Below are 26,340 nucleotides of genomic sequence, written 5' to 3'. Positions count from 1 at the left end.
GGCCCTGACTTTGTACTGGGCCTGAGCGGCCGCCCCAGAAACTCACAAGTTCTGGGTCCAAATCCCAGAGAAGGAGCTGCTTAGCTTTCCTAGTACTGGTAGGCTCCACTAAGCTCTCATGGCCAGCTCAGTTATTTCTGTTCCATCTTCTGCTCCACCAACTCTGTATGTCTCATCACTGTCCATGCTTTGTTTTCCTTATGCTTCATCTCCTTTTAATTTTTCCCTTTTTTTTCTTCACAGTTTGGGGCTTAAAAGAAAGACATAGAGATATATCAGATGCCGGGTATGGCGAACGCCTGTAGTCCCAGCACTCAGGAGGCTGAGGCAGGAGGATCGATATTAAATTGAGACCAGTCTCAGGTCCATAGTGAGACCCTGTCTCAAAAAACAAACAAACAAAAAAAGAAACAAAGACAAATGTTGAATTAGTTGAGTTAACTGGAGGTCTGTGTCTTTTTCGTCTCCACCCATATGTGTCCATGGGGTACATGTGACATTCCCTAAAATAATCGGTCAGAAAGTTTGAATAATATATATTTCTGTTCAAATAGCAAGAGGCAGAGTCAGGGCAGTGACTCTTGGGCCTGCTACAAGAGTCTAGGTGTGTGTGACTGGAGGGTGTGAGAATCTCCTGACTTCGGGTGCCATCCTGGGGCAAGGCAGTGCTCTGGGCCTCGGCCTGGGCTCTCATCCTGTGTTCAGCTTGTGATGACTCTGTTTTTTGCTTTTTTGGTACCGGGAATTGAACTCATGACCTTGCTCTCACCAGGCAGGCACTTGTGCTGCTGAGCTATAGCCCTATCTCCGATCCTTCTAGTTTTTGGACATTTCTTATCTCAAGAAAAGGTAATCCTGGGAAGGTCAGGGCTTGGAAATGGAAAGGAGCAACATGGAGTGTGTGACATTCAAGAAATGCTGCAGGGGAAATGAAGTCTGCAGCTGGCTCTGCAAACAAAACAAACCAAACCAGATCAAAACCAAAGCAAAGCACACACACACACACACACACACACACACACACACACAGCTCAGGAGTGTGACTTGCAGAGGGGAGGTCACAGAGGGAACAGTTTAGTCACGCGGGTAGAGCGTGGGAAAGGAAAACAGAACTAAAAAGCCACTTGCACTGTTAGTAGCTATCAGGGCTGATCCCGGACAGGGAGGACAGAGGTCAGGAATGAGGATGCTGGTCAGCTTTCCGAGGAGAAATTTATGATTCCGTCTTTAAATCATCTGCAGTATTCTCACATCCTTATAAAACCATGGTGGTAAAACTAGGGCGATGCCACACGGGCCTGGCCATGCTGTGGGCAATGTACTGTAATTTATGGAGCACAGGAGGCCATGTGTGCTGGCCTACAAAGACTGCTGGAATCGCTGCGCTGGGCGTGGTGGGGTGACTCTGGGTGTGACAGGAAGACAGCGCCTCAAAGCAAAATTACTGTGCTTATATGTGTATAGTATTTAATTTTAAAACCATTTATTTTCTCTACTTTATTGCATATATAAAAGTATTTGTATGACACAAGGATACTGCCATGGCCACTTGGACGGCAAACATTAGTGCACAGCCCACAGCTCTTACTGTTGACATATTTTATGCAGGTCTGATAAGCATGCAGAAAAGCAATCCTATTTTAATAGTAAAAAGTTAGTAACTTGACACTCCCAGGTCACCCAACCTACATCAAGACGCAGGAAATCCCGGTGTTGCCGGAGGGATTTGAGACCACTCAGCAAACCTGCAACCATCCTGGGTGCTACATTTGACCCCTTTTCCGTATTTCATGTTGTAGATATATTATGTTTCTAATTTATTTATTTCTTTAATTTTGAAGAGAGCGCTCACTATGATGGGTTGGTTGAGCAGATACTGGAGGGCTGGGATGAGCTCCACCATGCTGGATCCAGGCGACCTAAGGACCTCACAACTGGCTGTGAGAGGCACCTGGATGGCCCAGTCCGGCTACACAGCTGCTCCTGAGACCCGGCTAGCTGATAGGCAATGCTGAGGTGTGGGGTGCTGGTGGGGAGCAAATAGGAGCAGGAGAGGGCAGCAAGGGCACCCCTGTGCTCTCCCCTGGGGTCTTTTGCCTCCTTGGTCCCCTGGGCAGGGCCTGACACATGGTCACCCACTCAGTGGACTGATAAGTGTGGACCCAGCCTCAGCACTAGCAGCAGAGCACAGGCAGGCGGCTTGGAGCTGAGAAAAAACAACTGGAGAACACGCACTTGCTTCTGAGTCTCGGTTATGTCCAGCACTGCTGCAGTGGACATTCTGGTCTGTGTCTTTCGATGGACCTAGATTGGTGTTTCTGTTGGGTCTGCACCCAGGAGTGGCCCGCTGAATCGCGCTACTTCTGCGCCTGTGCCCAGGGGTCCCTGGGCTGTGTGTGAAGTTACCATGCTCTGCACATGGCGTCTGCAGGGCCACTAGTCCTTTGTCAGATGTCTGCACTGCACTGGCAGGATCCTATTCTATGACCTGCATGTCACTTCTTCACGGTGTCTTTTGATGGAAAGTTAAGATTGGTCAAAATGTTAAAAATTCTCTTTGTAGCTTTCACATTTTGAGTCCCACTGTAAAGCATTTTTGCTACTTTAAGTTTACGTAAATATTCTTCCATATTTTTCCCTGAATGCCTTTTAAACCACCTTTCACATGAAAACTAGAAATCTTTTGGAAATTTACTGAGTACATAGCATGAAATAATGATCTAGACATGTTTTAAAAACACCAAAACACACTGACTCAGCACTCTACTGACAAGAACGACCTTTGCCATCTGCCCTGCAGTGACCTGCTGTGTGTGCGTGGGTTTCTGGCCTCCATCGTTGGTCACAGTATTAATTTTCTACTGTTGCTTTTGCAAACTGACACAAAACTGGTGGCTTAAAGCAGCATTTGTCAGGGCGGAGACACAGCTTGGGGGAGGAGGAGTTGCCTTGCAAGAGCCAGGCTCTCGGTTTAAATTCCAGGACCAAAAAAAGTGTAAATAAATAAGCAACAGGAAACAGAAGGCAAGTAGACTCCTGTATTCAAGCCCAATTCAGTGGCTCAGATGAGGGGGCAGGCTCTAGGGACCAGGCCTCCTCCTGGGCAGTGCCCCAGGCCACTTTGGATCCCGGCCCCTGGGCACCTGGCTGCTTAGGTTCTCCTAGCCCTGAAGCCTTTCCTCTGCACTGAAGAGCCTGGGGTTGCACCCCCATACACCCCCGTTTGGGGGTCATCTGATCAGTAACCCAGTGAGCCCTGCCCTGCTCAGACTGGCCAGGATCAAATGAGAGTGAGCAGGAATGGAGGTCCCGATGGGCGAGGCCGGGCTCTGCTTCTGGTGGCCTCTCCTTGTGGTCCTAGTGTCCTGTCTCTGTGACCAGGGTTTCACAGCAGGCCATGCTGTTCACTGTGTTGTTAAAGGTTAGAATTGGAGTAAGAGGGAGACTAGGAGAGAAGCAGAAAAGCCCCTGAGAGATAGCGTCAAACTGCCCTCTAAAAATGTGCAACCATTAGGTGGCACAGGAGAAGGCCTGGCACCCCAGCATTCAGGAGGCTGAGGTGGGAGGACCCAGCTGGGGCCGTGTCATGAGTTCAAGGCTAGCCTGGACTATACAGATAGCCTGTCTCAAGACACCAAAAGAAAGAGAGAGAGAAAGGAAAAAAAAAAGAAAAAGCAACAGTAATATATGTGTCCCAGCCCCCATGGTGAATGTCATCATCACATCCTGAAACATGTACTTATTAGGAGTTTTTGACATAACGGGGAGAGAGAGAGAGAGAGAGAGAGAGAGAGAGAGAGAGAGAGAGAGAGGTCTTTATTGTGGGCACGCATGGGAGGGCTGAAGAGTGCAAGATCCCTCAAAAAGATCCCTCAAAAAGGGGGTGCTGGGGAATAGCCTTTATGGAGCTGGGCTGGGGGTGCAATGCTTGGGTGAATGCGGAGACTTGGGCTAGACGAGGGCTCAGTGCACCTGCAAAACTGGAGCGGGAGGTCTATTTTTCCTAGAACTAGAACCACACAGCACCGAAGTTACTTTGGAGAGATAAACTGTTTCTTGGGCCGGGGCCCAGATGGGCGGATGTCATGTTAGAGATAGCTAAGCCACAGGCTGGCAGAAGCAATCAGCACCAAGAAAGGTAAAAATTTAAAACATGTGCCAACAATTTACTGTGCATTAATAGTATATGATAAAGGCCTGTTTTCCTCTACTAAATGCTAGGTTTTAGCAAATGCTCATCTGATGATTATGTGCTTTTGTCATTTTAATTTTCATTTTTAAATCTAAGAATAAAATTAAGCATTTTATATTTGTAGGTTAGATCCATTTTTGTCTTATTCATGTCCAGTTGCCAACTGTTTTTTCTTTATTTTTTAAATTTTATTTTAAATAGAATAAAACCGAGCAAACTAAAACAGAATAAAGCTAATCAAAACAAAACAGCATAAGTGACACAGGACTTCAAAACAAGATAACAGGAGATCAATAGTGGTTACCAAAATGACTCTGGTCTTCAAAATAGCTGCCCATACCTTCAGACATAGTAAAACCAAACAAAACAGAACAGAATAAAACCAATAAAGAAAAAATAATGAATGCAATATGGAACTTCAATACAAGACAATAGTAAATCCAAAATAGTTACCATATCTTGTTACCTTTGAAATAGCTGCCCATGCTATCATATATAATAAAATCAAACAAGACAAAATGGAATAAAACCCAACCAAACAATGAAAATGATACAGGACTGCAAAACAAGATTAATAGGGAATTAACAATGGCTATCACCTTCAGAAGATCCCCAACAGATGCTACACTGCATATCATTATCCTCTTAATAATAATCATTATCTTTGCTGGTGATTTGACTACCAGCAAAGTCAGTGAAACACGAAACACCAGAAGCATTAAGTTGTATCTTACCTTATTAGCCATCATTACAGCCTGTGTTTCTCCAGATCAGCCAATCGCTTACCTGGGAAGGGGCACTGGCTCTTCTTGTCTCCCTGCCCACACCCAGGAAGCAGCAGGCATCTGGCCCTTCCCCACAGTCAGGCCACGCATGGTGCCGACTCACAGGAGGCCTTAGCTTCTTGCTGACTTCTGTGTATTTTTATTCTTTTATGCCAGGTCTTTCTTTGATTTAAAAGATCATCCACAAACCACCATGTCTGTAGACCTGCTTTCCACTCATGGCTGTGATGCAGGGTTGGATTCTATCTGGGAGCTGTTGGTGCTGGGTCAGTGTTCCGCCCAGACATGTGCATCATGCTCTTGCTCCCCCTGCTCTGGGATGTGTGATCCTCTCAAGTCATCAGGTCCATTGCAGGCACACAATGTGGGTCTTTCTCAGGTCAGGTGTTGCTGTCCCGTAGATGGCTCTTATCTCAGAAGCCAAGGAGGCGAGAGGCTGAAGTCAGTCTCCAAGACCTTGCCCCTGAGCTGCAGGAGCCAGGGGACCTGGAAGGGGGTGTGTTCCTCTGTTATCCCTGTCTCAGTGCCCGGACCAGGTCTCCTCTCCCTGGACCCAGCAGACTGGACTTGGGCACTAAAGGATTTTAGTTTTTTGCCATACAGAAGGTATACAATTTTATGAATTTAATGGCTTTGTGCCTTGAGTCATGCTTATAAATGCTTTTCCACTGTCAAGATTAAAACAGAATCCCTGAACCAGGTGAGCTGGCACACACCGGTAATCCCAGCTAATTTGAGAGACTGAGACGGGTATTCGAAATCAAGGCTGGCCTGGGTAATTTGGAACGGATTTGTTTTTTTGTAAAGGGCTGGGCATGTGGCTCAGGTATCATAGGTTCAAATCTCAGTAATGAAAATAAACAAACCTACATCAGGAGCCCTGGAATTTTTCTCAGTATCTTATGGTTTCTGTTTTGTTTTGTTTAAATCTTTATTTCTAAGTTTAAGTTTATTTCGGTATGAAGAGCTAAGCCAGTTTTTGAGGAATCTTATAAAGGTGTAAAAGCTTCTTCATTGTTTGAAGGCAATTTCCTCTGTCCCCACCTCCACCCTTCTCTAGAGTTTTTCAGTTTTGGTTTTGGTTTTTGAGACGGGGTCTCATTATGTAGTCCAGGCTGGTCTCAAACTCACAATCCTCCTGCTTCAGCCACCTGAATGAAGGGATTACAGGTGTGCGCTGTAAAGAGTTTAGAATGTGTGAATTGCAAAGTGCTCCTAATTCCAGCATAAAGCGACTGAGTCTTCTCTGTCTGCTGCTTTGGTAACTTGTAGGCCAGCTGTAACTCACTGCAAACTTCTTGGGTACAGCTGGTTTAGTCACAGCACATGAAATGCTCAGAATTCCCAGACGGTAGACCACGTCTCTTCCCTACACTGTGGAAGAGCTAGCAGGAAGCCGTGCAACTCAGTCTTGTAGTCCACTAGGTCATGCACAAGGAAGTTCTTAGCCCTGTCATGATCTATTCAAGAATGAAAGCTTTATTTCAACAGGCTCTACCAAAAGGAACCCAGTCTCAGAGGGTGACCTGTGGACAGGTCTGTGTGCAAACGCGGTGAGCTGCACCTGAGTGAAATCCTCTCTGAGCTTTCTTACTTCCACAGTGATGCCAAGAACAAAGTGACTTCACCAACTCCCGTGCAGCCTGCCTTCTGGGAGAGTGGGGATAAGACATAGCCTGTCTGAAGAGAAGGAGAAACACCAGGAGAATCGGTTGGCCTTTCGTTTTTCTGAGTGCAGCGGATCCTTCTCCCAGCTTTTCCTCTCCCAGGGAGCCTTCCCGGGACATACACTATTAGAGTTCTTACTAGGCAGCTTCTTTGTACTTCACTTTGCTGCCCACTTCATGAGGGAATGCAAACAAAGTCTCGGGAACCTCAAATGTTGAAAAGGAAGGAAACTAAAAGATCTGGTATGTTTTCCGGTTCAGTTGGCTCACACCAGTGTCCTGGAACGATTCTTCAAAGCTCTGCTTTCTGTGATGGAAAACCTCACTTCCAGGTAAGGTTTTCAATGAGTGACTTTTTTAGGACAGGAAATTTGTTTCCTGTTTCACCGTAAGCTGGCTCATCTTGGGGGGGACGGTCGTGGGGGTGGGTGGACCTGGAGCCACATCACACAGAAGGTTTGTAGGAGCCTGGTGTCACCCCTGAGGCCCGGTGCAGCACCGAGCCCGGCCCCTGGGCCTCTGGCTTAGATGCTGTATCATTATTCTAAGTTTGGTAACACATTACCTCAAACACAGTGATTCAGATGACAGGTGTTTATTGTTTCGTAGTTCCAGAGGCTGGAAATCTAAAAGCATTTCGTTGCAGGGTTGGTTCTTTTTTACAAAATGCTTACAGTCCATCATGGGAGTATATGAGAATTACGTTCACTGTGAGGGGCTGGTCCATGTGCGGCCCTCGGCTAACCCTTTCTACTTCCCTTTCCTTTCCTCTCGCTCTTCCCTCCGTGGTCTCCTCTCAGCTGTGAAAGATCTCCCTTTTTCTTATCTTTTCTTTTGCTCATTATTTTACTCATACTTTGGCTTTCTCATATAAGAGAAATCATGTGATATTTAAGCTTGTGCATTCTTCAGTTAACATTATGGTCTCAAGGCGCGTCTGTTTTCCTATAGTGACTCAAGTTTAATCCTTCTTTATTGCAGCGAGGTATCCATGGAGTGTAAGACCACACTTTCTCTATCTGTTCCTCTGCTGACGGACATGTAGGCTCCTTCCAAGATTCAGCTGTTATGAATTGTGCTGCTGTAATCTGTAATGATTACAGGCATGCATGGATCACTGTAATGCGACGTATTTGACTCCTTGGGGAAGACACCTAGAAGGGGAACAGCTTGGTTGAATGGAATTTCTAGGGTTCTTTTTGAGGGCTGTGAGAAAAGGATTTCATTCTCTCTGGCTGGTAGATACCTCTCATTATGTTCAAGGACTTTCTGTCTCCATATTCCCCCCTCCTCTCTCTGTGTGTGTGTGTTTCTCTAGATTTTTCCCTTTTCATGATACCAGTCATACCAGACTAGGGCCAACCCTAATGACTGAACCTTAACTTGATTCCTTCTCTAAAGAATTTATTTCCAAATAAGGTCGCATTTTGAATTTGGTAGGGGGAAGATAATTCAACTCGTAACAGATCCTTGTGAAAAAACTGGACCTGGAATAAAGGGACAGGTGGCAGCTGTAATCCTAGAGGTTATCAGGACAGTCAACCTTTTGCAGAATTCCTATTGTATTCATCCTTGCTGTGTAACAAATAATGATGAGTTATCAGCACATGATAGACGCGTGGCTCTGCTCTGGGATCCCGAGGGCCAGGAATCTGGACCAAGCGCAGTCCCCACGGCTCCTGCCCGTGGCCATGTGGGGCTTGGTCAGACGAGGGCTGCGGTCGTCTGGAGGTGTCCCCACCCTTGACTCTGGTAGCTGATGTTATCTGGTGGCTGTGGTGTCAGCTGGGATGTCACATGGCCTCTCCTCCTGGCTTGGTGACTTTGGGGCACTCAGGGCTTGAGAAGTTTGTGCCCCAGTGTGGCAGTGAGACCTGCACTGTGCTTTCTTGGTCAGTCACAGAGGCCACACAGCCAATCCAGCTGCATCACATTGGTTAAAAATGAATTATCCTCACACCCAGGTCGAGGGCAGGGGACATAGACAGAAAGCAAGTGGAAGGGACGGACTAACACTGTGGGCCTGAGGAACCTCTTGCTGGGAGCCTGGACTGCAGTCCCCTTGTGCAGCGCAGCATCCCGGGCCTCTGTCCTGCCCAGGCCACCTGCTGGTCCAGGCTCCCAGATCACTGTTCTTGGGTCTGCTCTCCTGAAGCACCAGGCTGTCTGTCCTGCAGCCCTGGCCGCTCATCTTCTGCCTGCCTTGTGCAGAGCTGAGGTTGAGGTGGTCTCGGGTCCCCTCACGTTCAGAGGCTCAGCTATCTGGGGGCTCCTGGGAGTCCTGTCTCCTGGACCAGGGTGCAACATGGACCCCTCCTGCCTCCCACTCCCAGCTCCGGGCACCCTCCCTTCATGCCTCAGTTTCCCCTGCCAGCTGAGATGTGGTGGGAGGGCAGCAGTCAGACTCGGGTCTCGAGATGCTCTGGGCCAAACATCAGTGCCTTATCCCACATCTTTCCAAGACTTGGAGGTCACAGAGGAAACCCCAAGATCAATGCGCCTTGGTTTAACCCTTGCACCTGCAGAAGTAAGCAGAGGATCTGCATCCCCGTAGCGCTGGCCACAAGCCCTATGAGTCCTGGCTGCGTGGAGTGGAGGGCTTTTAGGGGGGAAGTGCGAGACCAGCTGGGCTAGGCTGCAGCAGCAGTTAGGGGAAGTCTGTGCAGAGACCTGGGTGGGGAGCTGCTGGGGAGACACAAACCCATCATGGCCTCCTAGTTCCAAATCCTGGAGCATCCGGCTCTGTGGCATCAGCGGAGGGGTCATTGTGAAATGAATGTGTATTTGTATGATTCTTCTGTAATATTTTCTATGATTAGTTTACTTATTTTGTGCCACTGGGGATTGAACCCAGGGCCCTCACGCTGAGCTACATTCCAAGCTTTCTTACGTTTTATTTTTTGAGGCAGGGTCTCACTAAGTTGCTAAATTGCTCAGGCTGGGTTCAAACTCCTGCTCCTCCTATATCAGCCTCCCAGAAGGCTGTAACAGAGACCTACAGTACCACACCCAGCTAGATCTCAGGCTTTATCTTTTAAAGGAGATAGAAAGCCAGACCTGGTGGTCCACGTCTGTGACCCCAGCACTCTGGAAGGCTGAGACAGAACTGCAAATTCAAGGGCAACTTTGTGACTCAGCAAAACCCTGTCTCTAAATAAAGAACAAAAAGGGCTGGAGATAAAGCTCAGTGTGAAGGCCTTGGGCTCAGTCGCCAGTACTATAGGCAGGGGTGACCCAGGATCTTCAGTTTGCCGTGAAAGGCTCCTTAGGCTCTGGGGCTTGTCTCCTCGGAAACCCTTGTTCTCACCGTCTCCCTGGAGGATCAAGCACCCAGGGAGGGGGACCGGATGAGCAGAGCTTGCCCACATCCTTCCACGTCACTCAGATCAGATTCATTTGGGAAGACAGGAAAGGAAAGCAATGCAAAGTCATACAGAGGCTGGTGTTTCAAAAATCACAATGGACTGGACACTAAGGACTCAAAGTAACTGCCAGCCTGTATCGTCTGCTCCATCTGGTAAAATACAGGGAAAGGACATTTTTTATGCAGTGGGGCTAAAAGAAGGAAAAGCACGCCCAGAGCTTTGTCAGTTCTCTCTGAGTCTGGAGTAGTCGTTAGCAAGGATGGAGTTTGGCAGAGCCTTGGGGTGAGAAGCCACAGGTGGAGGCCAGGAGGATGCCGACTTGTATAATTTTGCTGGAAGCTTGAAATTTAAATTCCCATTGTAAATTGTGGAATAGTACATTTTCTACAGCAGCTATTCTACAATGGATTTTAAAGACAATTATTTTTTGGCAGCGCTGGGAATGACACTTCGCTCTTTTTTTTTTTTTTTTTTTAATCCAGACACAGCCCTCACTGAGCTGCAAGTCGCATTCCTGCCTTAGCCTCCCAAGTCCTGGAATCACAGGCTTCAACATCTGTGCCTAAAAATCACTTTAAACCCTGAAGAAGCAGGGCACTGGGGTCATCATCCACAGTGCTCCCCCGCTCCCACTGACACCTTGGGACCCCCTTAGCCTCCCCATGCTGTCCCGGACTTCGCTTGGGTTGCCTCTCTTCCCTGAATCACAGTCCCATCTTGGTGAAGCCACTTGTGGTCCCTCAGCTAAGGTGGGTGCCTCCTTATCATATATGTAGCATTTATTTTTCTTTTCATTTCTTGCTCATTATGATTGGTAATGATATATTTTTACTTATATATTTAATATTATAATTATATATCTATTTCCGTGTGTTTCTCTGCCTGATTCCTCCCCTGAACGGTTAGCTCCATGAGGGCAGATTAAACGCATTTGATTCATCACTCATAGCAACATCTAGCCCAGCACCTGACCACAGACAGCACCTGATGAATGTCTTTTGAATTGGGGAATAAACCAAAATGTCCATTGGGTTATATATAAATACTCTTAGTATTTCTTAAGAATCTCTTTTTTCCTTCCTGACTGACATTGCCAGGCCAGTAAGAGCAGGAGAGAGAATGAATGCCAGGCAAGTTTGGTGCAGGTGATATGTGGCATAAATTAAGGCAGAAATCAGATTCCTGGGATATGGGCTTTCCTAACACCCTCTGAGTGGTCCTGCTGAATGCAAGCTGGGTACTAACTATGACACAGGCCTCCTGATGCCGCCTCTAAGAGCGTCTGGAAAGGATACTTGCAAAATGAATTGTTCTCATTTGATAAACAGCAGTTGAATGGTAAGAATGAACATCTTTTCATCTTATTTAAATGATGTAGGATGGAATAGAGGACTAACATGATGAGGAATTTAAATCTATTCACAAGGAGTTAGAATCAAATAGTGACTAACATTATTGATAGTAATAGCATATAACACATCGTGGAATGAAAACTGGTTAGTAAAAGGAAAAAATAAAAGCCATTTTTCCCCCTTGGTACTGGAAATGGAACCCAGGGCCTCGTGTGTGCAGGTGGGTACTGCGCATACCTGACCCCTAAGGGGTCAACTTTTAGTTAGGCAACTAGTCACTGAATCCTGTAATGGAAATATTTCAGCATTGAGAGACATACACATGCACCCTTGTTGTTTAGGACCAGATCTTAAACATGTCAATTTACTCAAAGCCTGAAAAATGCAATTTTACACAAGGAAATTATTTTTTATATCTCTGAAAAGTAGAAATTGGGCAAAATTGTAAGACTGAATAAAAGAAGGTATGTATGCTTGCAGAGGGAGATTTTTTATTTCTGCCCACAAGCTGAGCCAGTTCCCAGACATCAATTCACAAGCCAGATTTCACAGGAAACGGCTGTTGACTTCTTGTTCAATGCTATTAAGCCTCTACAATTCAAAAACAAAAGTAACTTTTGCCTTGCTATGGGGGGGGGGGGGAGACAACGAATACGATCTTTAGTCCCAGCTCTTTTTAGGTGATATTTAGGTCTCTAGTTATCCGGGGCTCTGGTCATCCGGGGCTCCTTTCATCTGAGGCGCTGAGCATTTGGGGCTCTGGGCGTCTGGGGCTTTGAGAATCCATGTCTCTGGGCATTCGGGTCTCTGGTTATCCAGGCCTGTTGGCATCTGGAGCTCTGGGCATCCGGAGCTCAAGCCATCTGGGGCTCTCGGCATCCATGTCTCTAGTTATCCAGTGCTCTGGGCATCCGGGGATCAGGCTATACAAGGCTTTCTCCGTCTGGAGCTCAGGTCCTGTGGTGCCCTGTGCTCCAGATCTTTGGTTTTCTGGGGCTCTGGGCATCCAGAGCTCAGGCTATCAGTGCCCTGGGCATTTGGAACACTAAGCGCCCAGGGCTCAGGCCATCTGAGGCTCAGGCCATTTGGGGCTCTGGGTATCCGGGGCTCAGATCATCCAGGGATCAGGCCATCTGGGGCTGTGGGCATCAGGGGCTCAGGCTGGGCATGCAAAGCTCTGAGCATCCGGGTTCTGCTCATCTGGGTGTCTGGCCTTCTGGAGCTCTGGTCATCTGGGTCTCTGGTCGTTCAGGCAGGGCTTTGGTCATCCTTGAAGGCATCATGAAGACCAGTTTCCTGGAGTAGCAAATAATATGGTTGATATCTAACTTTGAGCTCTTCTCCTGTACCACTTGCTAGGGGCTAGATTCATGTGTGGGCTAGTTCATTTAATCTTTATCAGATATTTGTACTGCAAGTATTATCATCACCATCTCCATTTTAAAGATAATAAAACTGAGGCTTTAGAGAAAAACTAAATCATAGGGCTGCATAGCTAGTAACTAGCCGCAAGTGGGTCTGAATCCTGGTAATTTGATTCTGAATCTTGCTTTGCCTCCCTTAGCGGCCACCCTTAGGGTACTGATGCATGCTATGCAAGCGAAACGGCTAGAAGACCAATGTTAAACGGTACATGACCGACATTAGACTTCTTCAAGGGTTTGGAATTGTGTGGAGGTGCACGAGTCACTATTACGTGCAAAGTATTGCCAGATACTCTGCTCCTGCCTCATCCCCCAAATTGTAAGACTGTGATGGGCCCTGGAGGACAAACAGAGACTTTTTTTTGTTCTCGTTCCTGTAAAAGTACATGAGGTAGACAGCTGCCCCTGCCATCTCTCTGAGACGCTGAATGAGACTCACATCTGTCCGAATTAGCCCTGAATAAATGGTGTAGTGCGGTGTGCCAGTCTCCCCTAAGCTGGATTAATGCAGGGGCTCTGGGAAGTGTTCCTCCACACAGTTACTTCTGTGCCAAAAGTCTTGGAGATAAATAGTAATTTGTCCTGCAATGTGTGTAAATCCTAATTTGACTTTAGCTCATTATTACTACAGCTGGAAATCCAGATAGCCACTATTCTACACTTTGTTTCTTGCAGTTTTAAGTGTTAGAAAAAGCCTATGGTGAGGATCAAAATACCAAGGAACAGCTCCCCACTGCGAGCATACCTAATCTTCACAAATTATGTATCCTACAGAAAATGAGAGGTAAAGTTTTAAAAAGCAAATAATATAATTTCAGGTTGAATGAAGGACATTTTTGTTTCAATAGTATGGAAAGTGTACTACTTTACTATGTTAAGTACTTTAATGTTAACATTGCTTTACTTTAAATGACCACTAGATGGAGCCATACTTTAATGTTAAGGTTAAGTTAAATCTTAAAAAAAACGTTCTCCCATCAAATGCTTGCACTCAAAGACTAGGAAAAAAAAATCATGGGACATGGATTTGATTGAGGCCATTTCTGCAGCCTGATTGTGTTCAAAGGCATCTCACATTAAGAAAGAGGGTCCTGCTCCTGACCCTTGATCCTTGGCTTTGACCCCGGCTCCCAGACAGCCTAAGCTGCCCGTTTCTCCTTTATATCTCTCAGAAATGAGCTAGGAACCCTTTCCTTATTCCCCATCAATCCTCGTGAACTGCTGGCCTTCTGACCCTTGGATTTGGGATTATGGTTAAAGGTATCATTATACTATGCACTCTTACGTGAGACGTTAGATCCTCAAACTTTGCAGTCATGTGCTTCCTTTTTTCAGAATTAGATCCTGAGAACAATGGCAGCTTTCTTCTGTTCCTGCCCTTCCCCTTTGACAACAGCAGAAACCCACAATTCTCAGAATGAAAATACTCTTTCCCATAAATTAGTTTTACTTCCTTTCTCTACCTTAGGAATACTCTAGGTGAACACTTAATTCTCTTTGCCTTCAGGGCAGGTTTCTGAGTTTAAGTTTCCAGAGACACACTGGTCCTACAATTTGGTAATTACTCATTACCAAAAGAATCAGGTAAGGAACTTTTTCTTTTTCTGTTGATGACAAGCAATTAAAAAAATTTTTTTTCTGCAACATTTGAATACAATTTTAAAAGAACATGTAAAGCTCACAGGAATTTGAATTTTTGGTAAGGAATTTGAATTTGAATTTTGGGCTGTATTCACCCTCAAATTCATATGATTCTAGTTTTCCTCTTTTAAAGTTTTATCTCTTTTAAAATAGCCAGACTTATTCTTTTTGTGAACTGATCCACTGGACACAGCAAACAGAACTGTGACACTTTAGGGGCTCCAAAAACAGATGAACGCTAAATTTCTATGGAAAAAGGAATATGATAAGGACATTTAATAATTAACCCAGCTTGGAATAAATATTAAAGCAGTCATAAATCGTAACTGTGTAACTATATATTTTTATGTTTAATGGAGGAAGGGGTTATCTAGAGCCCATGAAAGTTCTACACACATTGAAAATAGCTAGATGCTTTATAACAAATAACCATTTCTTAACTGTCAATCACATTGATATTCTTCAGTTTTTATGTCTGTAGGTTTCATGATGGTGTGAACTGTTGCTTTTTGTTTTTCTGCCTAGCTTGTGTGCTATATTGACCACAATTTAAAATTAGAGAACTGTGTAAAATTCTGAGCAACAGGATCACATGAAGGCTCAGGTATTGCTCTGGTACCTTAATTTGATTTTAGTCTTTTAAGAAACAAGCTTTTACAAATTTAATAGAAAAAGCTGGGCGAATAAGGTGGGCAGGAGTGGGAAGTGCACCTCCTGTAATCCCAGCACTTGGGAGGCTGAGGAAGGTGGATCTTGCAAATTTGAGACTAACCTGGGCTGTAAAGTGAGCCCAAGGCCAGCTTGAATCACGCAGTGAGACCCTGTTCAAAAACACCAAAAAAATAAAAAATAAGAGTTGGGAGTCCATTTATTTTTGTTATTCTGCAAAGCTATGGCTCCATCTAGTGGTCATTTAAAGTACAGTTCTGGATGCCTGGATTCAGGGGAATCAGCAGTTGAATCCCATATATTTACAAAGTGGAGAGACCACTCTGCTTGCTCTCTTTTTGATGCTTGTGTGTCTCTTTCTCTACTTTGTCTCTTAAAAGCCAATGTCCGGCTCCTTAAGCAGCAGCATCTATTCTTGTAGTTTCTATTGACATTCCTGAATGTCGCAGCTGCTAAGCCATGCCCCAGGCAGCGCCCCGAGGAGCTCAGACCTCTGCCTGCCTCTATTCCTCTAGGACATTTCTCTGTCTGCCATTTTCACTTTTAGAAACTGCCATTCATGTCTCTGTCCAGCTTCTGGTGTTTTCAGGGCAGCATGTTTACCCAGCTCTCCTCTCTAAGGGTGTCTGTTAGTGCAGACCAAGAGGTACTGGGAAGCTCTTGATTGTGCTAAAGCCCTTGAAGCCCTGGGCCCTTCTCCTGGGCTTCTGTGCTGCAGGTCTGGAATCTGCATTTTAATGGCACCCCAAGACAGCTAGTGTGCAGCACAAACCACTCCCCTGTGCTCCCGTTGGTCTGTGCTTGCAGGTTCCTCTTTTGCTGTCTGTACCCGCCTTGCCTTCACACGCATTTTCTAATCTTCTTTCTCTTCTTGATCCTTCTGAACTGGGAAGTTCCTTCTCACCTTTTAAGTCCCCAGCCAAATATCACCTTCCTGTTGTGGGGGGTCTCTATTCCTCTCCTGCTTTGGCTTTGTGTGGGTCACCAGGAATCTTTGTCAGCCGGGCCTCCTGTCACAAGGTCAGGTTCAGGACCCAGAGGTTGGTCACTAATGCAGTTCATGGTGGTGAAACCACTGCTGCCTATTTAAAGGCACTGTTCTGCTATCAATCAGGCCTCCCAAGAGTTTATTTACTTATTAAACCCATTTACTAATTAAACCGTGGGTCTCCTTTCAGTTTCCTGGCCGTAGGAAATATTAAAATCCTAAGATTAAGAAGGTGATTTTGTATTATGACCATGCCATGTTCATTTCCTCTGGTTGGTTCCCATCCATTCCTTGAGGACCAGCCCTGTTTCTTATTTCTCCTGAATCTATTTAAAGTCTCCAGATGTTTCCCAAAAAATATTCTCCTTTTTCATCTGGGGAGATTTTAATAGGTAAATGGGACTCAGTATCTTCATATTGTTCTTTAGTAGACAATAATGGAATCACTGTGAATTTTCTATCCTGGGTCAGTTCCGCATGGAATTCGTTTTCCCATTGACTTACATGACAATGCAAACAATATAACTCTGTCTGTTAAACATTAGGCATATGTTTGAGGAAGATAACCTTGCAAAATAGAGACAGTTTAATTACAGTCTGCAGTAATGATTAAACACTTAACAAGAGAAACACAAAGCACCAGCTATAGACCCTACTCTGGAGAGATTTATGAGGCAGGTAGAGAAAAACATTTCATTTATTACCAGTATGTAACCAGAGATAAAAAGTATTTCCTGATTTCAGCTTTGAAGCCAATCATAACATTGGAGGCAAACACAAATAGTTAGCTTTCCTTGTTAGTCCCCTTTCCACTTCTGTCCGCCAGCAGTTTCTGTGTTTACCACCCAGTCCATACCAGAGATTGTGTATCAGTCAGTGTTTCCCTGGAGAAGCAGATGTAACACAAGCTATACCAACATATAAAGATTTACAAGATTGGCCTACAGTGGCCTTCAGGTGAGCAAGTGTTCGGAGAGCTTCTGCACACTGGAGCCCCGAGGGGCCAGTCCGAGGCCTGGAGTTCACTGCAGTGTCCCTGCGAGTCCGTATTAGGAGGTCGGTGGGTCTGTGATGGAAGCTGACAGTTCACACTGGAAGCCAGGAGATGACATGCAAAGGGGAGGTGAAGACCAGAGGGCCTCTGAAAGAGGATCAGCTCTGTCCCTCCTCAGTTCCCGCAGGTCTTCCAGGCAGCGAGCTGCCCCAGGGTGCACCTTCCTTATCCAGCGGGTAGACTTGCTGAGCTGATTCAGTTAGGTTTCTCTTGACCTCATTTTTCAAGTTGACACAATTGCTCAACCATCACCAACTCATTTGCAGATTATTTTTCTAAAAAATTGTGTTTCTGGTCATTATCTAGAAGTTCTGTTTCAGTTTTACCTTGCTGCCTATTACTGCCCGAGTTTCACTGTCTCTGTTAGCATTTGTTGGCTGAAGTCTGGGGACCATCTGCCGCTCTATGGAACTGAGCACCTCCCTCCCAGGAATCTTGTGCTCCAAGTCCACGGATACAAACTTGTCTTCCTGTCAGGACCCCGCCCGCCCGGGTACCTTGTTACTGTGCCTGGAGGGCCCATTCTGCCTGTGCCTGCTGCTCCATTTTCCGGAAGCAGGCGGGGTGTCACCTGGTGCCTCCCGGCTCCTGCCCACAGCATGGGGAACCGACCTGGCCTCCTGAGCTGCTGAAGCTTCTATCTCGTGTGGGAATAACCTTTTACAGGTCCGTCTCCTGCCCTACTAGATATCTTGAGCTCAGAGACCTGTTTTATTTATTTTCACATCATAGTATATAATAGTGATCAGTGATGGTGACTTTAACTGTTTCAAGATAAAAGCTCCTCTGTGAAGTTTACCCCAAGCCCAAGCTTTCCTTCCCAAACCCAGTCGCATTTCCCTAATGCAGGCTCACGTCACATCCTGTTGATGCTTTTGTGCAGCACCTCTTTCTATTGGGAGTGACTGAAAATCCAGCTTTACCAGAAAAACTCAAAGGAGTTTATTGGGTCATTAATCCACAAGTCCACGTTGTAGAGCTGTCTTCGGGGGTCCATGGTTTCAGGAAGTCCCTGAATGTGAGCAGGAGCCAGATTTCCCTTTGGCTTAGCTCTGCCTCCCTTTGGCGGCCCCTCAATGTATAGGGGTGCAACCTCTTTGATTTAAGTCAGTGGAAAAGCACGGCCCCCTCCTCTTCTCCCCATGACCCCCGTGAAAGTATGGGGGCCGACCCTGCTTTGGCTACGTGTCTGTCAATAAGGTAGGAGACAGAACACCACCCTATTGCTGGAAAAGGGAACTAGAGGGTTATTTTAATATGGCAGCAAGGCAGATTGAATAACATAACATGAGGATGTGGTAGAGTAGCCGCCAGGTCTTGGCAGATGGCCCAGGTCTCCTTGTCACTTTCCTTCCCCGCTGAGGTCCTCTAGGGGTGGTGGCACAAAGCAGCACTCTGTGCTTTACAACGCATGGAGCCATCACAGTGAGTCTGCCCGTGATTCCTTCACAATAATAACAAAAAAATGTCTCCATTTGCTTTCAGGCTAACTGAGGAGAGAGGACTGATGACAGTATTAAAATATCCTTAAAATGCAAGGAAATACCAAGATTTGGAGAAGAGTTCTTCCTTTGTGGTAACACTGTGGGAAGTGGCAGAAGCTGGTTGATTGATTGCACATGCAGGGTTAAAGCAAAGCCAACCCTGAGAACATGGAGAGCCCGAGGTGGGCCAAGTGAACAAGCTGTTCATGCTCCAAGAACAGGAGGTGCTCAGGCAAGCCATACAAAATTGCAAATCAGAGGGGCTGAATGACATTAACCTGGGTGTATAAATAAATGCACTGCACTGCCATGAGCTGTTCCTGTCCTCCCATCCGGAGGAGGGCTCCATCAGATCCCAGCTTTCTATGTCTTGTGTCTATTTCTTTACCTTCTCTCTGCCCTTCATAGCCCTCGCCCTGGGAAGGTTGAGAGCTGTGCGGGTCACAGCGTAACACACATCTTTGACCCATTCACCATGGCCAGAAGGTGGGTCATCTGCTGTTGTAAACCCAAAAATCGAGTTCAGTCATCCAAGTATTGTAATCCTCTTTCTAGTCTTCGTCTCAATCCAAAAAGTTATATTTGTAATCCCATTGAGACGTTACTGGAATTCCAGTCAGTCAATTCCAATCTACCACCACTAACCCAACCCACGGCGAGAGTAAAAACACAAAGACATATTCCAAGTTAAGGGCAGCCAAGGGGACCCAAGTCCATTTCCCGTGAGGACATGTGGACAAAGTCCACAGTCCTAGACCTCTCCCAGCATTTATTCTCTTGTGAAGAGAAGGGAGGGGTCGCTCAGGGCTGAGTGATAGTCAGGATGTGGGGGATTGCTGAGTAACCTGAGCTGGCTGGCCAGGTACAAGGAAGGCATCTCTGTAATTTGCAGAGATAAAGACATGCAGAAGGATCAATTTACACAACCTGATTAAGGTAGCAGGGGAAATGTTTTGGGGGGCTGTTGCTTCAGTTTTGATATGCAAACTCTTGTGCCCTGGGGAGTCATAGCCTCTTATCTTGAGGCTCCTTCCCAGTTGATGTTCCTGGAGTCTGCTCTGTGTCTCACCAGCTCAATTCTGTAATGTGGAGAGCACCATGTGAGGAAACGGGCTGTCTGATGGCCAGACTTTGCATATTAACACCTTGGCTGGCCTTATTTGCAATGCTTAGAGCCAATTGAAGAGAGAAGGCAATACCCTAACCAGCCTTTCACATATCAGTATAAGGAAATGAGTCTCCAAATATTCAAAGTATTGTTTTTGGATTCAAAAGGAGACTGGAGTTGTGTACCACAATCTGCTCCATCTGTGGAGTAAAGTTTAGGGTCCCAAAGATCCACTTGCAGTCGTGCATGAACATGAAGACCATCCAAAGATCAAAGCAACAGAAAGAGGATTCTGATCAACCTCCAGGCAGGGCCAACCTGTCCTCTCTGCATATGTCCCCAGTGCATAGCCTCCATGAAAGGACAAAGTGGCACAGGATTCTCACCTTGCCAGGCCTAATGCTGAGTGAATCCTGTTCATTAATCACAGCTCCTGAGATGACCTAGTACTGACCACCATCCCATAGTGCTAATCAAGTTAAAATAAGAATGCCTGACTACAATATAGCAAAAGCTACAGGTATGATCAAAAGAGCGTGTAAGTTTAAGTAAAATAATCATGGTATAAGACACATTGCCATTAATCCCCCTCAAAACACTACCATTCAATTTGAACACACCCCCACCTTCTTACAACTTTCTGAGGCATTTCTGAAGTTCTCTTTCATGAGTGTCTTTACAAGAGATGATAAAAATACATGTGAATGGCTCTGCTGAGTGCCATCAACAGAAAGGAGGCTCATAAAAACATCACCATGTGTCCTCAGCCACCTCGTTTATCAGACCTGACACCATGTGACTGGTTCTTCTGTAGTCAAGATGACCATAAGAGGTAAGTATTTCAATCAGTTTAGTACATTGAAGCAGCCACATCACACAACTAAAGACACTCATTAAAGAGGACTCTGCTCCAGAAAGTGGCAGGGAACATGGATGAGGGTGTCCCAAGTGATGGGGGCGTTCTGAGGGGTGCTAAGGGAAATGTGTGTTTTACTGTAACAACTTTTAAAAATGTAAACATTCACCATGTATTTCAATTGCACCACATATAAAAGGTCCATACCTTTGAGACAGAAATTTCCCTTCTAGAAGTTTACCTTAAGGATGTGAAGAGACGTCCTGTGTGGTGTCTTCCTCTCTGCCTCCTCCTGTGTCAGTGGAATGACGAGGAGGGAAAGCCAGTGGGCAGAAGGAAGAGTGAATTGAGGGCCATTGGAGATCAGGTTGAATTTAGCTTGTGACAGATCCTTTCTGATGTGGACAAAGAGCAATGCTAGACAGTTATTCCACGGAGATAGCTCAAAGCCTCTGGCCAACTTGCAAACAAGACCAACCTCTCCACAGGCCACCACAAGAAAAAGACAGTAGAAAAGAAAGTCACAGAGGTAAAGGAGACTCTCGACCTGGGGTGGGCCAGAGGGCAGGAGGCCCCTGTCTCTGCCCAGCCTCTGCTGCTGAAGACGGCTCTCTCTGGGGAGTGGAGGGACCTGCGACAAAGCACTCAGGGGACAGATGGGGCTGGAGGAGTCCAGCTGGGATCCTACAGATAGAAGTTCTCCTCAACAGAACAGGACGCCCAGGACCAAAAGAGAAACGAGCTCAGGTTGTCAGGCAAATGGCCCAGTTGGGCTGGGTGTGTGACATCCACCGGTGTCTCTGGAGCTTTGGAGACACTGGCCATGTGTCTTTTATAGCTTGTTTACTGTTAATTATGAATTGTAAATTCACTCTCTTTGTTTCTGTCTTCCTGCCCTTTCTCTCTTTCTCTCTAGGTCCTGGGGAACGAGCCTAGGGCCTTCGCACTGATCTACATCCCCCAGCCTCCTTGAAAACTTTTAAAAAATTTTGAAACAGGGTCTCACTAAATTTCCCAGGCTAGACTTGAACTCGTGATTCTCCAGCCTCAGTCTTCCTGAGTGCTAGGATTGTAGGCAGTGCTCCAGCAAGCCGGCTCTATTATCTACAATTCTGGTATATACTGAACAGGCCAGACGAACTGCTGAATAAAAACTTCAGAACTTCTGCAGCTTACCGGTGTTCAGGATTATTTCTTGCTCCTGTGAGACTTGTGCTTTAGTGTCCCTGGTCTCCCCCATTTGCGAGTGGGGACCCAGCCTTTTCTTTCCGGGGATTCCACTGGACCTTGACGCTGGCCATCAGTGAAGAGATGAAGTAAATCATAGGAGGTTTGCAGGTTAGGGGTCTGGCCTTAGCATGTTTCTCATCTTCTTCTGCACGGCTGGGAAATGCTATCTGGCCCAGTGGTCAGGAGGAGGGAGAGACGAGGGTTAGGGAATGGATCCGGGTGGCATGTGGGAAGCAGGATGTTGGGTTTGGATGCAAAATAGATTTGAATCTTGGCTTCTCTAGTATGGTAATAGACTACCACTTAGAATTCAAATAAATGGGCTGGGGAATTAGCTCAGTGGCTCAAGTGCTTGCCTGGTTTGTGCAAGGTCCTGAGTTCGATCCCCAGTACAAAAAAAAAAAAAAAAAGATACAACACAAATGAACCGGAGGTCTTAGATACCTGGCATTGTTTTAAGTTTAAGTGTGTGACTCACCCAATCAGAGGTAGAAAAAAACCCTTGGGAGGCTTCTCGGAGGAGATTTCCTCTTAACGTGGACTTATAGGACAAACAGGTGCTCACTAGGGAAGTGGTTGAGGGAGGACATTTCTCTGGAAGGAAAACTTATGGCTGAGTCAGGGCAGGCAGAAAAATCACACTCAGGAAAGTTGTAAAGTTAAACAGAAGGAAAAACGGTAAATGTGAACCAGCCAGATCTCATATAAACACCCTGGGAGTTCACCTTTGAGCAGACGAATCATTTCCCTCCCAGATGACGGGAACTGCAGGCATTTAGGGGGGCAAAGCAGTCACACGCGAGGTCAAAGGTCACCAAGAATAAAACATGCTCCCTTCTTGGAAAAGTTCTTGAACAGGCGCCGTGGTGGGACCTTTCCCAGCAGTGTCATCGTGAGAGTTTCACAGTGATGACTCATTTAGGCTTTCTCTGGAATGTACGAGTGAGTGGGATCCTCCATGCAGACCAGAAAACAGGCTGCGTGTGGTTTGCTGTGTGTGTGGTTGCTGAAGCAAACACCCACAGCCTCTTTTCCACGTGCCACTAACGTACTCGCACATCTCAGCTGTGGACATACGTGGAGCACCTACAGATTTACGTAAAATTCAGCCAAACTGAATGTCCATGGGCCACATTTTACATAAAATTGATTCTTCCCTGTCTGTAGATTAAGAGCCACAATGCAAGTTCTTCATATGCATACCACTAATCAATGTTCCTTCCCATAGTAGAGATTAAGCTTCAGTCTTTCTAGAAACCACGGGATAGTGACTAATCCACATGTATGAGGAAAAATGAAAATATAAGGGATAACAGCGTTTAACTCCAGTGCACATAGTTGCCAGGGCATTGCACCAATTAGGAGATCTCTTATCACTTGAGTTGTCCTTTCTGTTCTCTTTCTATCCACTAACTCTAAGTGCAGATAGTCTTGTGCTATTTTATCTACTCAGTTAGACTTTAATGTGAAATGTATTGGCTCTCCCAGTAGTAAAAACTCTCTGGCACTTGATTGGTTTGTTCCTAGGGAGGATGAACTACTTATAGATTTTGCCTTAATGAGCACTAGCTTTTTTTTTTATTTTTTAAATTATGTAAAAGGTAAGAGTTTTAAGATCTCTTCCAATTTGGTTTTGCTTAAATTTTTCCAAATGCAAGTAGAAATTATTTTACTTTTTCTACTTGTTTTCTTGAGGAATGTGAGAGTATCTGTCTTTATTACTTTTTGTTGCTGAGACAAGATATCTATCACCCAAAGTTAAAAGGCTGACTGTCGCTCAAGTTTGTGGAGGTTTCCATCTGGAGCCAGCTGGCTCGGGGGCAGGCAGCACAGCCGAGCGGCACCACAGAGGGGCTGCCTGTGGCAGGTCAGGCAGAGACAGCGAGCCTTCTGGACTTTTATTCTTGCAAGCTGCAAGCGCATTGGGTAGTGCCAACCACACTGGGGTGTGGCTTCCCGTTATCCAGAACTGCACTAAACCAATCTGTGGACCAATCCAGTTACCACACAGCCTGAATCCACATTTACACACTTTAGGTCCAGCCACCTCCAAAAAAATCCCACCTGCAAATGCATCTTAGGGGATGTATTTTGGGGGGCCATATAGACACAAGCTGTAACAGTTTTCTAATACTCATAATCATTAGTATTGGAGTTTTCCTCCAATCTTAAAAGTAGTTATGTTCCTACAATCATGAGAACTTTGTCACTTAGTTGTATTTTAAACATTTTATGTGGCTAACATTTATTTCTTTCATAAGATTTTTTAAAATCGTGGTAAAATGTACACACCTTGCACTGGTCATCTGAACCACTTCTAAGTGACTAATTATACCAACATCACCGTGTGACCATCACCTCCGCTCATCTCCAGAACATCTCCCCAGTCCGCAGCTCTGAACTCCTGAGTACCCAGCTCTACCTAGGACACCACTCTGCATCCTATGGACGCAGCCATGGAGAATCCCCATCCTATTCCACTACTCTCCCCCCATCATGTAAGTGGAATCAAACATTTGTCCTTTTGTAGTTGAATTATCTCACTGAGCAAAACATCTTCAAGGTTCATCTGTGTCATAGCATGTCAGAATTTCATCCCCTTTTAGGCTGAACAATACTCCACACTGTGTGCATGAAATACAACAGCATGAGAAATACAGCTATGGTTCATCCATTCACCTGCTGATGAACATTTAGGGCGTTTCCAACTTCGGGCTGTTGTGAATGATGTTACTATGGAAGTGCACGCATACTCATTTTCAGTTGTACTGTATATATGCCCAGAAGTGGAACTGTTGAATCCTACGATAATCCTGTTTAAGTTTTGGAGGCAGCATAGCACTTGAGACATATTTTACCATCAGCTGTGCTGAGTGAATCTTACCTGATTTTAATCTTCAAAAGGAACTTTTGTGTAGCATAGTTGAAGTCTTGGGTTGGAGGCTGTCTTTATAGTCGGTCAGGGCTGAGGGCATCACTAGACAGGATTTGCTTCAGTAAATTGAGCTTATTTTGAAGTAGGCTTTACCACACTGTGTCTTTTTTTTTTTTTTTTTTTTTTTTTTTTTGTACCAGAGATTGAACTCATGACCTCATGCTTGCCAAGCAAGCACTTAAACCACTGAGCTAAATCCCTGGCCCTACAATGTGTCTTCTTAGGTAAATATATGCATAACACCAATCACATCTTTGGCTCACCATGAAAGACACTATAAGTTCCTGTTTCTTTCCTCGCTTTCTTAGGTTGGCACTTTTTTTTTTTTTTTTTGGTCAGGGTCTTGCTATGTAGCACAGGTTGGCTTGGGCTCACTGTTACCCAGGCTGGCCTTGAACTCGTGGTGATCCTCCTGCCTCAGCCTCCTGAATGCTGGGATTACAAGTATATGCCACCATATACCTGCACCATAAGGTTTGCAACCAAAAAATTCTGTGGACTTAAAAAATAGTGTTTTTTTTTTTTTTTCTTAAAACACAAATGATCATTTTGGCCGAAGTGCAGCTACACCTGCTTGGTCAGATGATCCCTTTCGGGTTCCCTGCATCGGCTGTCAGTTAAGAGCATCTCTGCTCATGGTGGGATACTCCTAACAAGGGATGCAGAGCCCAGCTCAGAATCACCTTCAGTTTCTTCTTTGTGGGTCTATTGTGAGATCAGCGGAGCCTGCCACTTAGTGCTTATAAAAGCAGGGCAATCAATACATACATGAAGGAAGGAAAGAGTTGATTTCTTTGATGGCCATTTCCTTTAGGCAAACTCTACTGTGATCCTATAAAAGTTATTTTTTAATCCTTTATTTTAGATAATGCCAAGCAGACAACTTCACAGAAGATACATTATAATATATAATAAAATAGAAGAATATAGAAAATGACAAATTTTTAAACTTCTGTGGAAAAAACCATAACCATATTTTTTTTTGGGGGGGAGGAAGACAATGGAAAATCCATGGAAAATTGATTATTAATAGATTGTCAAAATTCCCCATTAGAAATGGACATTCTCTTGCCATTTTTTACACCACATTCATCATCTTTCCATCAGAGAAAGGAAATGTTATCCAAGTCCTGGTTTCAGTGTATAATTGGCGTTGAGATGGCCGTGCTTCATCGAGGAAACAAAGTGTCTCCGACAGGTCAGGTAAACATCTGTGGATTCTCAGTACCCAAACAGATTCCAAATTACGTGCTGATGGATAAAGTTGACTTCTCCTTGATTCCTCCCCAAATAACCCCTTGCCTGCTTTAGTGCACAGTAATCTAAAAATGCAAAGGATTTAATCAGAAAAAAGAATCTTCAAGAAATTCAAGTTTATTTCCTCATCCTATAGGCAGCTGAGCTGAGCAGTGGTACAGAGAGCTGGAATTCGCTTTCCGGTTCTTAATCCGGGGTCTTTTTCTTTCTGTGGATGGTCTCTTTGTTTCACTATCACTAATGTGAAGAAAAATTGGCTGTTTTATTTTTCTGGAAGATGCAATCACCCTCATGTGTTTTAGGCTGGTCCTGCCTTAGACTGAACAATTTATA

At 45.3% G+C, this 26,340-nt stretch overlaps 1 long non-coding RNA gene across 3 annotated transcripts in view; it reads left to right on the top strand.

Annotated features, from left to right (window-relative positions):
* Nucleotides 1-21,760, top strand: part of LOC106027284 (uncharacterized) — a 44,647-nt gene extending 22,887 nt beyond the window's left edge. Inside the window, exons 3-6 of one of the 3 annotated variants that reach the window (XR_010051431.1) lie at nucleotides 6,580-6,976; nucleotides 10,492-10,758; nucleotides 18,623-19,107; nucleotides 21,502-21,760. This is a non-coding gene — a long non-coding RNA (uncharacterized LOC106027284). Of the gene's footprint in view, nucleotides 1-6,579; nucleotides 6,977-10,491; nucleotides 10,759-18,622 lie in introns of all 3 variants that reach the window. The other 2 variants (XR_002790769.2, XR_002790770.2) reach the window with 2 other exon arrangements.
* Nucleotides 21,761-26,340: the final 4,580 nt, after the last annotated feature.

This window comes from Cavia porcellus, unplaced genomic scaffold (genome assembly GCF_034190915.1).
Source record: "Cavia porcellus strain 051 isolate PalLab524CR breed Dunkin Hartley unplaced genomic scaffold, mCavPor4.1 scaffold_14, whole genome shotgun sequence".
In the NCBI taxonomy this organism is placed as follows: domain Eukaryota; kingdom Metazoa; phylum Chordata; class Mammalia; order Rodentia; family Caviidae; genus Cavia; species Cavia porcellus.
This window is presented reverse-complemented; position numbering and strand designations above follow the sequence as displayed.